The sequence below is a fragment of the Talpa occidentalis genome, unplaced genomic scaffold (genome assembly GCF_014898055.3).
Source record: "Talpa occidentalis isolate TD23 unplaced genomic scaffold, MPIMG_talOcc4v2.1, whole genome shotgun sequence".
Lineage (NCBI taxonomy): Eukaryota > Metazoa > Chordata > Mammalia > Eulipotyphla > Talpidae > Talpa > Talpa occidentalis.
The window spans coordinates 116,165,492-116,181,777 of record NW_026555331.1 but is presented as its reverse complement, the minus strand read 5'-3'; the positions used below and the strand labels follow the sequence as shown (position 1 = coordinate 116,181,777).

Here is a 16,286-nt window from a genome sequence, read left to right as displayed (position 1 = left end):
GACATTTTTAAAAGATTGTCTGAAATATAATTGTTTCTTAACTTTTCCTGAAATGGGTTAAATTTCCCAATTTTAAGAACAGATTATGCAGTATTTACTTGTTATTGTCAGCAACTACCAAATTATTATTAAAACAGTCAATAGCTACTGTAAACTAGTTATTGCCAAAAATATGATGTTTTACATCAATTATCTCTTTTAATCACCACAACAAACCCATGAACAAGATGAAATGATCCACCTTCAAAGGTGAGAAAGCTAAGGTCCAGGAGCCCCACAGAGCTCACCTACTCACTGCCCCTGTGGGAGCAGCCTGAAGAAAGGCCCCCTGGGCTGACCTCCAGATCCCACACCTTAAACCTTTACTCTATACAACCTCAATCATGAAATCACAGAATACTTACATTTAGCTCTAGCTTTTGAATTTTTTAAGTGATGGTTTGTAGTTCTTACATCTAAAGGTCAAAATTTCCATTTTCAAAGGTGACCAGAAATCCCAAACTAGCTTCATAAACAGAATAAAGACTAAGGAATTTTAAAAATTTTCTAGTCTGGGTTCACTGTTTCTTCAATGGACTTATTTAGTGGTGGAAAGCTTTTCATATTTCACCTTGATTCATATCCTTCGATGAGAGGGAAAAGAGTTTTCATTCATTAATTAATGTGCACATTAATGAGATAATGTGTAGGTTTTATTATTTTTTCAAAGGCATTGAGCTTCTCAAGGGAAAACATTTCATAGAAGCAAAGTACATTCTTGTTATTAAAATGACCATTTTATCTCGATGCATAAATATATCCCATGTATATTTATTAGAATTTAATTAGCTTCTAGTTTAATTCCTTCATGACACTATGGGTTGAGGTATTCAAACCTAACTACAAATCCTTTAATTTATCAAAAAGATTTCTATATTCTCATATGATGAAAGGAAGAGAGTGTGCATGAGGAAGAAAGAAATCTAAAACAACAATCATACTTGCATTTTAAAATGTTCTTTACAGACATTGTCTTATGTACAAATTGGATACTCAGGTTTAGTTTTAGTTTTCTACAGCAGACCAGATCCCTAAGCTATGGCATACTGAATCAAGTAATAACTTCTAGGAGATATGTTTAAAACTCATGAGAAAGTGAGTAATAACATGATCAGATGTTTACATATCAATTGAAATAAAGTGAAAATTTAATAAAATAAGAAAAATGTGACAAGTAAAGCACAGAATGGCTATGATTAGAAATTGATAACCAGAGAAAAGCAAGGCTATATTAAGAGAAAGTATTCTCAGTAAGAATATACTTCTGTATGCATTAAGAATTCCTGATGTACTATGGAATTTCAAATTTCCACCACAGATATTCAGCTTGAATTTTTTTAAAGTATTATTGGATCTTCCCAAGTATACTGTGAGCAACTCTCATGTTTCCCTGTGTCATACCTGAATATTTTTACACAATGTCTCATGAATAAGTGGGAGGCAGAAGCAAGACTAGTCATCAGTCATCTTATTAATTTTTGGTAGCATAATTAGCTTTAAAAGGTGCATGTGTGTGTGTTAAAGTTGAGGTCTGGTTTTTTGTCATTATACATCTACTCCTTTAAATAAGAATTTTCTGGGTGTTTTCTCTTCAAGTCTACCTGGGGATCATCAAATTTTCATTAAGAATCCGGGGGCAGGGCCTCCCCTGGTGGCGCAGTGGTCGAGCGCTGGGCTGTGAAGCTGCCCGCAGCCTCTGCAGCGCCGGTTGGATCCTAGGCCGCCGCTGGTGAGGGTCCCACATGGCACAGCAGACCTCTCCTGCCACACCCGCTGCTCCCCTCAGCAGTGTATTTCATCAGTCTGCCTGTTCTCTCACCCTCCCACACTTCTGACTGTACCCAGTACTTGTATAAATAAATAAATAAATCTTAAAAAAAAAAAAAAAGAATCTGGGGGCAAAAACAGACAGCTAAATTTAAGTGCCAGAGAAACACAAAACTCAGAAATAAAGGTAATGAAAATTCAATGCTAGGCAATTGAAAAATTAGTGTACAAATATAATTTATACCTCAGTAGAGACATCTAACTTACATATTTCTTAGATGACTTGCTAAACTAAAAAGACAAAGCAATATTTCAGAAGTAGCTAAAAAGTTGTGAAAGGTGACTGTCCCAGTCAAAAAAGCAGAACAAAAGTATTTCATGATTTCACCTTCAGTAAGGTCCATATACTAACAGCTTGATAAAGCAGACCCTAGAGGTCTGTGTTAAAGAGTAGCTAAAAAAAAATCAAGACACTAATATCTTTAAAAAGGTATTTCCAAAATCTTTTCAAAACTGTTCCAACTTTCCAACTTTAACATATTTATATAAACATAATTACTAGTTTATTTTAAATATATAGTTTTAACTAAATTCTACTTCTACAGACAATTGCAATGTATTTTCTATCAAAGTTATATGAATTATACATATGAAAAAATCCTTGATGGTTACTGCCTCTCACTCTTGGGAAAAGTATAGTAAAATTGAATATGTAGCAACAGTGCAGAGCTGATTTTCTAACAAAGCAGAAAGCACCTTATAGCGCATCCACTCAAAAATAAGGAGCAGCAGGGATAAGAAGCAAGAAACAGAGTATGCAAACTGCATATCGTGGCGACTCTTCTGCTCGCCGTGGGGCATCAGTGTTTCATGGGGTCAGTGATCATTGTCATCCCCCAATCACCACTGGAGCAAAAATCTCCAAAATCCCTATGGACTTAGAGCTTGTTCAGCTCTACAGTGATGCATAATTTGTTTTTGTCTTGAATAAATCCCTGGATAATTCTCTGTTCATGCAAACGTCTCCCCTAAACAATTGAAATTCACCTTTAATGGCTTCCAAGGGGAGCTGATTTCTTCGGTTTGGTGTTTCCCAAGTTGGAAGAAAACTCTAGTAATGGAATAGCTATAAAATATATTTACTAAAATTTGGTGAGAATACTTGTTTTCTAAATAAGAATGTAACCTCATGTTTTGTTAAAAAAAAACAAACATCTTAAATGGTAATTCAAAAAGTTACAATTTAATTTCTTGGTAAAGGTAAACAGAGAGAGAGAGAGATCTAAGATTTTCAAACCATAAACATGAACATCTGATAAGGAGCACAGTTATTCCAGTTTTAGAGGAACGAAACTAGGACACAACAAAAATGTGTGAAAAGGTGCAAGTACAAGCAACAGGCACGAAGCAGCTAAATAGCAGCCAAGGTAACATCTTGAAAGCACTGAGTAAGCCAAGCAAAGAATGTCTCTAGCTATTACATAGGGTCTATTTTTGATTCTAAGATACCATCAGGCATGACTATGTGTATTAATAATAATAGTAACCTCCATAAAGTGACAATGATAAAGCACTTCATTAATAATGTTAATGATGACCATTCAGTAGACAGGCAGTCATTTTGACTGTTTTTCCTAATTAGTTGGCAGATTTTCATAGATCTGTATGTCTCCCATGAGAGTTCTCTTCCCTAATGACCCTCCTTTTGGAAGACTGATAATTGGGGACAGGGAACTTCTGGTGACCTGAGAAGGAAGCTCACTGGGCCAAAAAGGCACTAAACACAGCTATGACCCTATTTGAATTGTGCTGTTTACTTTCCCAAGAACGTTGCTCTCATAGTCATTCAAACAGTGTATTGATGATTACAAAACTGGGAAAAGAAAGATTAGAATCCATGTTTTTGTATTCACAGGCTAATACTTTAAATACCCACGCAATCATTTTCAAATAATTGAAGGTGACATTGTGAACCCAAATTAATAAAGTTTTTTATGCCAGATCCCATCTGAAGCATACTAGTTGAACTAGTTTCATATACTGGGAAGAGCATCAGGATGCAGTGATGATTTATTTTTTCATATTAAAAAAAATAGCATGGATGTATTATACCAAAATTCTGAAGGGTAGTTACTATCCAGCAGAGGGGGTGGTTCTTTGGACACATTTTTTAAAAAATATTTAACATAAAGATATCTGGCCTAAAGAGAGGCCAAGTCACCTTGTTTAAAATTTAATGCAGAGGCTTTCCACTTTCTCAAGGTGTCCTGGGAGCACAGAGGAGGAATACCAGACTAGTCAATCAACAGGCACAGAAGATACTAAGAAAAATGTATGAAACTATACATTTAAAATAAATGAATAACTATGCTATATAAGTACTCTCACTCCTAATTGCAGTGTTTTCTCATTTATATACGCATAGACACATACACATATATGTGTATAGATATTGTGTGTGTATATATATATATATATATATATATATTATTGAGTGCTACTGCACTCACACAGAGTTTCTGGACTCAGGGAGCTCTAAAATTATTGGGTTGTTAGAAAAGTCATGATGTATTTTCAAAAATGTGTCAATACTTTTCTGACAACCCAATAGTCACCATAGAACTAGAAAATGTCACTACACTGTGATAAGAACTAAATTGTTTTAACAAATGAAGAAGTATTTGACTCAGATATAAACTCGGGTAGCTGGAGGGGGTGGGCTGGGGAGACATATAAGGGAGGCAAAAATCCAGAAAACCTTTGTAGAAAAGCCCACATTTAAGGGGCCTCCCTGGTAGCACAAGGGGTTAGGACGCAACTATCATTACCATATAAATTATCAGCTCTGGAAGATTAATCAATCATTTCATGGAAATATGAAAGATACTGCTTCATATATACATATATTTTTTTAAGATTTATTTATTTATTTTATACAAACAACCGGGGTACAGACCAGATGTGCGGGAGGGTGAGAGGTTTCACCAGAGACAGAGCGGGGAACAGAACAGGCAGACTGACGAAATACACTGCTGAGGGGAGCAGCGGGCAAGACAGGAGAGGTCTGCTCGCCATGTGGGACCCTCGCCAGCCAGCTGGGATAGAAACGGCGCTGCAGAGGCTGCACACAGCTTCACAGCGCGGCGCTCAACCGCCTGCACCACCAGGGGAGGCCCTGCTTTGTATTTTAATATATAATTAAGATAACCAACAAGAATCTGTTGACATAATATACTGGCATAAAAAATGTAAGTTAATGTTGTTTCATGCTTATTTTTTTTATTTCATAATCCCATATAATTTATTTTTATTATGATTTGTCTATTAGAAAAAAAAAATATGCTTATTCACCCAGAAATTGCAATTGCAATTCAGAGTCCCTGAAGCTATTGAACCTTGAATTTAGCATGCTCCCATATGGCTAAGAAACATGAGGTTAAAATATTTTTTAAGTGGCAGTTTATTTTGGAGAGGATTGCTTTTCTTCCCTCACAACTAAATTTGATGAGTAGCTTCACTCTCCCCCTCACTCTGTGCTTGGGGAATATTTCTATTCTGACTTGAAAACAAAACAACATCAAAAATTGATGCCACCAATAGATTATTTGTCTAATCTTTATTTTAATTTACCAAAAAAAATACAATTATATTTTGCCTTACTACATACTAAATAAGAAGCCATTAAAAAGTGAATTATAAATCATTAAGAGGTTGAAAAGATCACATTCTCCCTCTAACTTCATTCTAACTCTGTGATTTAATTCATCAATTCTTATTCCATCTTTCAAAAAAAGTGAAAATATAACAAAAAAAAATTAACATTCAAGATAAATCTCTTGGATATCCCGTGTTTCCCAGAAAAGTGGAAAGACATGGTATTACCTATATACAGCTGTGTACAGGAATAAATGATTACTTCTTTCAAATGCCTTTTACTGGTTCATTTTTCTTTTAATTTTCATTTGTTTCATCTTATTATTTCTGCTCTTAATTTTTCATGTTCCTATTTGGTAGAGACTCCAAGTAGTGGGAGGAAAAAATATTTTTAAGACCTAGTAGTTGAGCAGCATATATGTCCTTTTTACTTTCTGTGTTCTCCTATCCTCCAAATAAACATCATTTTCTGAATTAGTAATATGGTGTCACTCATTTGATTTGAAACAATAAATATCAGAAGTCTGACATATTATGTCATATTGTTGATATATACAATGTTATATGAATGATAGCATTCATCTCCTTGTTAATATACTCTAAAAAAGTCCACAGGCTCAGGTTTTGAGAGAAACTGGCCTCAAAAGACCTTAAAGGGTAGAGTTCATGACATTGCTGAAATTGACTACACTCTAGCACCAGACTTTTCAGCTTTAGAGATTTAAAATCCTGGTTTCATCAGTACTGTCAGAGTGAATCCTTATATGAAACATACATTTATTGCATTTAGAAAAAAATCTAAATTCCCTGTAAGGTTGTACTCCATCTGACCTTTCCCTCCTTCTACAACCTCACCTTCTCCTACTAGCCTCATACAGATACTAAAACTCTAGCCTGCTCAAAACATTTGTTTCTGATTTGTTTTGTTTTGATTTTTCTTTCCTGCTTAGAAACCTGTTTTCTCATTTGTTAAATAAATGTTTCTAGTTCAAAAGGACACCTCGTGGCACCCCTCCATCCCTCTCCCCCTTGTCAGATGACCATGTCCATTACCTTCATTGCTTTTGTTTTTTTTTTTTTTTTCAATATGAATATATCTTGTCTGACTTACTATTCCAGAATATAAGAGTTTTGAGGACAAGCTACTTGCCATTTGTTCAGTGACCTAAAACCTAGAGTAGCAAATAAAGCTAATTTCATTAGTGAATGCTGAATAAATATTTCATGAAATTAAAGAATTAATCCAGTTCACAGGTTGCTGTAATTTTATGAGAAACGTAATTTTCTGTAAATTTCTGTAATAGGATAGCCAAGAGATTCATGTTGAATGTTAATTTGTTTTGTTTTATTTGCACTTTTTTGGAAAGATGGAGTAAGAATTAACTGAATTAAATGGCAGAGTTAGCATGAACTGAGAGGAGGGAGAATGTGATCTTTTCAATCATATTCTCTGTAATTATGGGTCATAATTGCTATAACCTGTACATAATCTATATATTATTTCACTTGAAAAACTAAGTAATAAACAGCATTTGAACATGCAACTAGCATTAGTATCCTTATATGAATCAAACAGTTAACATAAATGATTAGAACAATAATACCTAAATATCAATGACCCATGGCTAAATGTTTCCCTAGAGAGGCAATGAGTGATTGTTATCTGCCAAATATTTTCTCTATGATCTCCCTTCTTTCTTTACTTGAACTACTGACCAACCACTTAATAATTTGATTCTTTAAATAAATGAATAATTCAGTCAAATTGCTACAGTATTCATTCTGGATTACTAAGATTTGTTTCAGCTTTCTACTGTGTATAAGTCTCTATGCAAATGAATTAAAATTCAGAACGAGAGTTTGATCTTTCCAAGTTGTGGGATGCTTCAACTCTAGCTTTCAAGTGCTGACAATAATGTATAAAAGTATTAATTTATTCTTACCTGGTAAAATTACTGGGTGTAATTTCTAACAGATTTTGCTAAAGATCGCATTAAGTTGGGTTACAGAGTAAGTAATAATGATTATGCACAGTATGTAATCAACATATGCCTACATGGGTACAGAAAATACAGACATATAGTTTCCAAATATAGCATGTGTATATATACACACATACATACATATATGTGAGAATAAATTGTAAGGGTATATATAGTCTTATGAAAACTCTTTAAAGTACATGTGAACATTTAAGATTGGGTTTGTTAAATTAAAGCTTAAGGATGAAGACCTTAGTCAAACCATTCACTAGAAGATAGTATGATAATATTACTTGACTAAAGAAAAGCACATACAGCTGAAATAATATGAATCTCTAAGTCACTGAAAATTTGATCAAAAATATTTAAATAACATATATTTCATTTAAAAAATGTTGACCTTGTGACTTAGTCTGACTACATGACAGTCACTGAAAATAACATACACAGTCAACAAATTTCAAGAATGTAATTATTTTCCCACAATATGTGCTGAAAATACATTAGAGATGATATCAATGGTGAAGGCGGTGGCGACAAATGTCACCTGAATAACTATATTTTGAAAGCATTTTGTTTTGCCCCTAATACTAGCCATATTGTACTACATTTTTCTTTGTTATTTATATTTTTGTCGAGTTTTAACACATTCTATTACAAAGAAAATTAAAGGTTCTATGAATTTCAGTGAATAGCTCGCTTTCCCTTTTTTTTATGATACTCAGTATGGTGCTCCTCGAAGTGAGTAGCATAGAAAAAGAGACAGATTTTTGGCCCTAAGCCCATAGCAGTCTATATTTTACCACCAATCATATACATTACCCCTGTCTTGACACTGAAAACACACACTCAGTGCCAGTCATCTATTTTCAGGGAAAATGCATATGGATCTTAGGGTAATTTCCATGTACAATTGGAAACTCAATCTACTGAATTAAATTGCATTCCTTGTTTGATTCAAAACAATGTGGTACTATGAATACAGGCACTGAGTTGAAATGATGAGATCACAATAAAGAAATGAAGGAGTTAATGAGTAAGAATTTTGTAATCCAAGACTATAAAAACCCTAAAATAGGTAGGTAGGATAAAAGAACCATAAACATGTCCTCCCTCCTTGTATGATATTATAATAGCCTCCCTTTTATGAAATTAAGTTGGCAATACATAGTAATGGTTACTAATTTAGACTAGTTCTCACATTAAGAAATGCTGGTCCATGAAATCTGAAAATCTGAAAACTCTGGTATAAGTTTGGCTATAAAGTAAAGGAGAGGAGAAACACATTAGATAAACATTAACACAGATTTTAAGAATTTTTTACTGAAAGTTTGAGCTCATAGATGGGAGATATTAGAGCATGTATAAACATAAACTTTGAGGCAGGATTCAATAAAAACGGAAAAATTTGAAATTAAAATAGAAACCATGATTGTTGTTAGGGGTTACTCCAATGTTAGAAACGATGGGAGGCAAATGTTTTGAAAGTTAAAGCAAATAGCTTCAACCAAAGAAAAGGACATTTTTCTGAAAATGGAAGAAAAATGGTATGAATGGATACAAATAAAGATGAAATTATTAGAGCTGAAAGTGAAAGGAATCCCACCCTGCACTCTTAGAACTCTGTAGAACAAATATTCCCCATTCTAAAGAGTATATACTTTCACAAGGCTTTTATCCTTTCCCTTTCTCCTTCAGAGATTACACACCCACAGTCCTCCTTTTTTCACTTACTCCTTTCTTGTGGAGAAGAAAAATAATGTTTCTGTGAGTTTTGGAAAAGAGTACCTTAATCACCTTGAAAATACATGACTATCTAATTCAATGGGTAACAATGGTATATACTGCTTGCCACAAGGGATCTCTATTCTTGGGCATTCCTGCTACTGCTAGGTCTACTATTTGAGTCCTCCAGCCTTATAAGAACTGTACTTTGTCAGCAGGGCTTACAGACCTAAGGTTCCCAACTCATAACCTTCACTCTACGACAAATCATGAATTTCTACTCTAAAACCTACAGAGACATTTTAGACAGTGTGGATTAATAAGATGTAACACATCACCAAGAATCCTCCTTTGAAAATATTTAAATATCACTGACATCCCTCTTTTCCAAACATAGTATTCTCTTTTATTCAATGATCATTCACGTGACCTAACAGAGGAAAATATAAGCAAATACTTTTGTAAGAGTGTTTTCTGCTTATTAAAAAAAAAAAAACCTATAATTTCCTCTGAAAAATCAAATCTTTTATCATATTTCTGAATATTGGGATAGACATGAATATGCAGGTAGATGACCATAATTGGTAGTATACAGAGAGAGAGACATAAAGGCAGATATACATCTAGAGGTTGAGATATCATTTGATAGATATATTGATCAATAGATAGATAGCTAACCAGACATGCTTGGAATGTGGTAGGCCCTTCTGAGATTGAGAATCACCTTCCACCAAAAAAATGGGTATTACATGAGGCCTCTTGAAGAACTAGAATTCAAAAATTTAACTTGCCAAAGAATGCTCAGATTGATTAGAAGCAGACTCTGTTCTAGGCTGTTCAATTACCAAATCTGTTTTTAAAACCTACACCAGTACCTCTGAAAATGTTTCAAAGTGTATCCAAGGAACATTAGTTCCAAATTAAAGCTTATTTATAACTGTAAAAACATACATAATTCACATGCATGAAGACATTCATAAATAATTCAACAAAATTCATGTATGTATACACATATGCACTTATAATTCAAATTGTTAGCACATATATACAAATACACAAACACTGATATATACTCACACATGCATCAGTTGAATATATATGAAATATTGGACTAAACAGAGAAAAATAACCTTCCTGAATATAGGATCTTACCATATCTTATTGTAAGTGCAAGGGTTTAGTGAGTCTATGAGGAGAGACACATACTATGAAGTATGTCCAAAATTTAGTGGACCATGGCCCAGTGTTATAGTGTCTCTCAGATCCTGAATGCTATGAAACACATTTGGCAAACAACACTGTGTTAGAACCTTTCTTCTCTTTAGGAACACAGGTGAATCTAAAAATCTCATTAACTCCAGACTTCTCCGACCACTCACTCTTTTTGCTTTTTTCTCAGAAGGTCAGATGTGAATGAGTCCAAACCAAAGTATATCTGTGCCATGGTATCTTCATTGTAGTAAGCCTTGCTTAGGCTGATAAAGTCCTCTTTCAGACACTACTCAGAGAGGGTATAATCACTGCTAAGAAGGAACACTAAGTGTTCCAAGTACTTGTACATTACTAGTCAAATGTCTCATAGACATTATAAGCAGAGTATATGGAGAAGGGGACATCAGAAATGGAATATAAAAATTTTCATTCTAAGTGAAAAATGGTAAAGCCTGGTGTTTTACTGGTACTTTTCTTTCAATGACCTTGCCATTTAAACTGTTAAAATAATTCCATCTTTCCTTAAAATTGACTTATCTGGAGGTAATTGCAATTGCAAATGTTAACGAGGAAGGTGACCAAACTGTTCTGAAAACAACACCACAAGTGATATTTCCATGCTGACAAGTTTTTTTTATTGGTGTTGATGTTGCTAATAAGAATAATGTTATTAGAATTATTTTATCATGTAACACACCCACTGAGTCACATATAAATATCTGCAGGAGATCAGAAATTTCACTTGAAAAAGAGAACACAAGAAGCGGGAGAGCAACGTTATTTTTTTTTTTTACTCATATGTATCATGCTTTGTTCACTTGGCTCCATGTGAACAAAATACAAGCTTTAAACTAATTGTGAACTATAAGCCTGGATACTGTTCCTTTGAAACTTTGCTACCAACTCAAAAAAAAAAAAAAAAAACCACCACACTCACTCTGTTATTTTCCCTTTTAAAAATTATATAAGCTTGATTCTACCCAAAGAGATGTGAGATTAAAAATTAAAACGAATGAAAAAAATTCAGGGAAAGTCATTATTTCATATTAATATAATCTTCTCAGAGGCTTCTTAAAAGAGATAAATTAGCAATCAAAATAAAGGGCTAGACATATTTAGGTTTTTCAGTTTACTGCTAACAATTAACCTACATTGTTGGTCATGTTTCATGGAGAAGAAGACGGAGGAAAAGCAAAGATATATTTAATTTTTTTCTAAATCATATGAGTAAAGTTTACATGGTATCACAAATAACATAAAGAGGGGCTTACCACAATCTCTGTGCCAAACGAAACATACCACAATATGCCTTCATCTCTCAAGTCTAAGATAGGGCTATAAAGAAATACAGCATATGATTTTTATTTCTTTCATCAATTTGGAGAATTATTATGTAGCCCTCACTGTTTTTAAAAATTGCATTAGGCCCATAAAGTCATTCTAATGGACAAAATAAAAAAATGATGTTTATGTTTACATATCCTAATGCTTCTGAGAAAACAGACACCCATTTCCATTTCTTTTGCTTCTCCACACATCATGCGGGTGACAGATGTTTCTGAACTGTTTCAAAGTCCCTGTCCAAATATAAAATGCGCACTTAATGATACCCATGTGTATATATTTCTAGATCCAGACATATCTTTATATATCTGCAAAAAAATTTTCCCCTTGATAATTATACTTCTATTCAATATTAATGAATTATTGGCAGAGAAACATCTTTTATGTACATAGGTACTCACAAAAGATATGTTTTTGCACAGGAAAATGATAAAACATAACACACTTCTCTTTGGTTCGACATAAACGGTCCCAATATTTTTCTTTTAAAAGCTTTAACTTCATAAGCTTATTTTCAAGGCAGGTAGTGGAGGTATCATTTATTGTGAGAGAGTAAAAGAAATGCAGCTTAGCGTCAGCTCCACTGTCTCTGACTAATCCACAAGCCACCCACTTTAATGGCTCTTCATAAATAATTCAAATTTTAATTATGCTGCCAGCATCTGACCTGAAGAGAAATGAAGAAAAGGAAAGAATGGACAAGGGAAAGCATATTGGTTGAATCAAATTTTGCCTCCAGTAAATGACTTGGTGTCTCAAAGCTCTACTTTTTAGTTAAGATGCACCTGCTTCCTCATCTATGATTTTTAAAAATAAATTAGTGTCACCAAGATATAACATTGTTGATGAAGCAGCCACTTAGTCTAAAAAGAGGCATTCTTGCCATGATTTTGAGGAAATTAATATTTATCATACGTATGAGCGGAGAGAACAAAATATAGATCTGGGTTATAGCAGACGTCCATCTAGCTATCTCGCCCTTTTCCAATTTCAGTCTCTATCTTCTCCCATTCACGTATTATCAAGCATGTTCATATCACTGCAGTGACACATCTGATCTCTGTATATTAAAAAAAGAAACACATAAGTCTCCTTCCAAACCCAGGTCTTACAAGTTATTGTTGGAGGCACTGCTGCTAAATTAATGGCTGACTGAATAGACTTAGGAAAATCTAACCGCATCTGTCGTGCAGAAAGCTGGCCAAGGTAGATCTGACAGGCGATACATGGCTGAATGATCTCCTCCCACCTAAAAACATCTTTTAATTGCATCAGGTCTCTCAATACACAGTTGAGCATCTGCTCATTAGAACCAAAGCACTATTTCTCAAATTGGAATGCAAAATTTCACTGTATAATTTTCTTCTAAATATTGCCTGACAATTTTCCGAAAGCAATGCAAAGTCATCAGATTTGATTTAAGATCTCTGGGGTCAAATCTAACTCATGCATATTAATGATTTATTCTTTCTTTTAAAAAAAAAAAAAAACAACTATTCAACATAGAACACATCTAAATTCCATTCCAAAAATTCCCCAAGTGCCATTTGCAGTAGGTCCTTTTGGCTTATTGTAGGGACACACAAACATATATATCTAAATATATCTTTTTTTAAAGAATTTATCTTTTTTAAAGAATCATACTCTTCAACCGCCTGCCATATTTGGAGCCTATTTTCCATTTTCTCCTACATTAAATTTTTGATTTTTCAATCATTCTCTGTTTTCCTTCTCCCTTATCCAGGATTTGAGTCTGAGAAATGAGCTTCAATACAGGATTTCATAGATATATTTCTGAGTAGCAAATTTTAATTGTTCTAACTCTATATGATGATGACGAAATAGACAGAAATACAGCTGAGTTCATTAAATCATCTATTTGGTCTACGAGATGGCATATTTATTTGTGTGGTGCATCTAATGCATCATTTCTTATAAAATTATATAGAGACAGTCTTACAGGAGCCATTCAATGAAAAAAGCCACAAAAGCATTTCTATTCAATAAGCCAGTTTGGAAAATGAAAGAAAAACAGTCTGGCCTTCAGATAATAATAAGGGATGTGTCCTTTGTCTACCTGAGATCCAGGTTTTAATTTAAAATTTACAAGTGCGGGTGCCACTGGCTATCAGTACACAGACTCCTTCCTCGGACACTGTTAATAAAATATGCTTGTGTTTGCACTATTTAAATAAGTCTATGCTTCTCCAAATATCCATATGTTTAGAATATGATTTTGTGAAAACAGTTGAGTTACTATCATTTGCATGGAAAATAAATCATAACGACTATAGGGATTAATTCACAAGTAGCATCCCATGAAAGCCAGAATGTAACAAGTCAGTTCTTGAAAGCTTTCCATCACAGTTCACTGGTGGAAAAGGTCTCAAGTATTTCCTAACAAAATATATCTGACCATTTTCTATTCCCCAATAAACTATAAGAACCACATTACTCTAAGGAAGACTGAATGTGGGACGTATTTAATTTGTTCTGTATCTACATTTCAGTCACAGGACAAACTATTTTGAAACAGATTTTCGTCTACCAAATTCATCAACTAGAAGCTCTCAACTAATATATACAGAATCCAGTCTCCATAAAAATGATAAATTAATTTAGATTCAAATGCATTCAAGGTAAATATCAAAGCCCCAAAGATCACTTATTAAAAAATAATATTTGCTTTTCAGAGGAAAAGCACAGTCCACTTCCAATGTTTTGCTTAGCATTTCTCTAGGAAGAGAGTAAGCACTCGCATAGGTTTACTGGGGCGGGGGTGGGGGGGGAGATTGGGTGTGTGTGTGTGTGTAATGTTTCTTCTTATACATTGCACCTTTTTCTTTGGACTGTTAATGTTTTGCTTATTGACCTATAGAAAGTCTGACTATCTGATACAAATATTGATGATAAAGCTCTTTAGTGTTATAATTAATTATACTGCAGCACCAATAAATGTTATATTCAAGTCACAAAAACAGATCAGAATAATCTGTTAAGAATTTATCTTTACACATTCAAGTATAGTACCTAAACATATAATGTGGTATTACTATATAATATTACTGGGTACTTCTCTGATTCTCCCATAAATTCTGAGTACAGATACTAAACAGTGTTCTTCTCATAACCATCATCTCATACACAATATCAATACATAATTTTCTACTGAATTGAGGAGAGTAAAGTTTTTAAAGATTAACTCTTTAAAATCTATATATTCTACAAGCTGCCTACTTGCATAACAAAATCAACAAATTAATAAGAATTATTTCACTACTTCTGGAAAATTATTTAAATACTTTCATGTGCAGAAAAAAAATCATTTTTTGGCAAAAGTTTTGTTGTTAACATTTTTTCAATGTTTGCAAAATACAAGCTAAAGAATGGAAATATTAAAATTGATCAAAGGAAATAGTCATAACTGCACCAACATTAAAGTGTATTTTTATTTTTTTTGAAAATTGAATATATTTCATTTTATATTCTTTATTTTTACCTTATTTTTTTCTATTTTTTATTTTTTATGTTAACATTTATCATTTTTTAATTTTTTTGACAATATTTGCTTTCCCCCACCCCCTCAGATTGAGTCCCCATAGAATTTTCTTCCCCAAGGCACATATCAAAAAAACAAGCAACAACAAATGCTGGTGAGGATGCGGTGAAAAAGGAACTCTCCTACATTGCTGGTGGGAGTGCAAACGGGTCCAACCACTGTGGAAAGCTGTTTGGAGGATCCTCAGTCTACTAAAAATGGAGCTACCATACGATCCGGCAATTCCACTACTAGGGATCTACCCAAAGGACATAAAAACAGTGATTCCAAAGAGCACCTGTACACCTATGTTTATTGCAGCACTATTTACAATAGGTAAAACTTGGAAACAACCCAAATGCCCAAAAATAGATGACTGGATCAAGAAGAAGTGGTATATATACACAATGAAATATTAAAAGTGTGTCTTTTAAATAAAACTCTACAGTAAATGGCTAAAAAATTTAATATTTTAGATAGTATCTCTATAAATACTCAGGAAGTATTTTTTTAAAGATTTATTTATTTATACAAGAACTGGGGTACAGTCAGAGGCACGGGAGGATGAGAGAATTCACCAGAGACAGAGCAGGGAGTAGAACAGGCAGACGGGCAGAAGACACTGCTGAGGGGAGCAGCAGGCGAGACAGGAGAGGTCGGCCACGCCATGTGGGTCTCTCCCTGACCAGCCGGGAATCAAACCCGCGCCACAAAGGCTGTGGACAGCTCCACCACGCGGTGCTCAACCCACTGCGCCACCAGGGAGACCCTCAGTAAGTATTTTAATGGAAAATGTTCATAAAATGTCATAGATATGAGGTTAACTTCTAAAGATGCGTTTACAAAAATAGATGAAAGTGTCAGTGACCCTAATACAGAGAAAACCTTAGACATACATTATAGTCTTTATTTAATTACAAATGAGTAAGGTCATAACCCAGTGTAATGAAAAAAACTCCCTTCTTCCCCTCCTTTGTAGGGAGAAATCCAGGTCTCCCCTACTTTGTATCTTCCTGTGTGTCTCC

The 16,286-nt window shown here is 34.0% G+C and overlaps 1 protein-coding gene across 4 annotated transcripts in view; it reads right to left on the bottom strand.

Moving 5' to 3' along the window:
• CACNA2D1 (calcium voltage-gated channel auxiliary subunit alpha2delta 1) overlaps nt 1-16,286 on the bottom strand; it is a 415,589-nt gene that overhangs the window by 258,008 nt on the left and 141,295 nt on the right. The window lies entirely within an intron of this gene.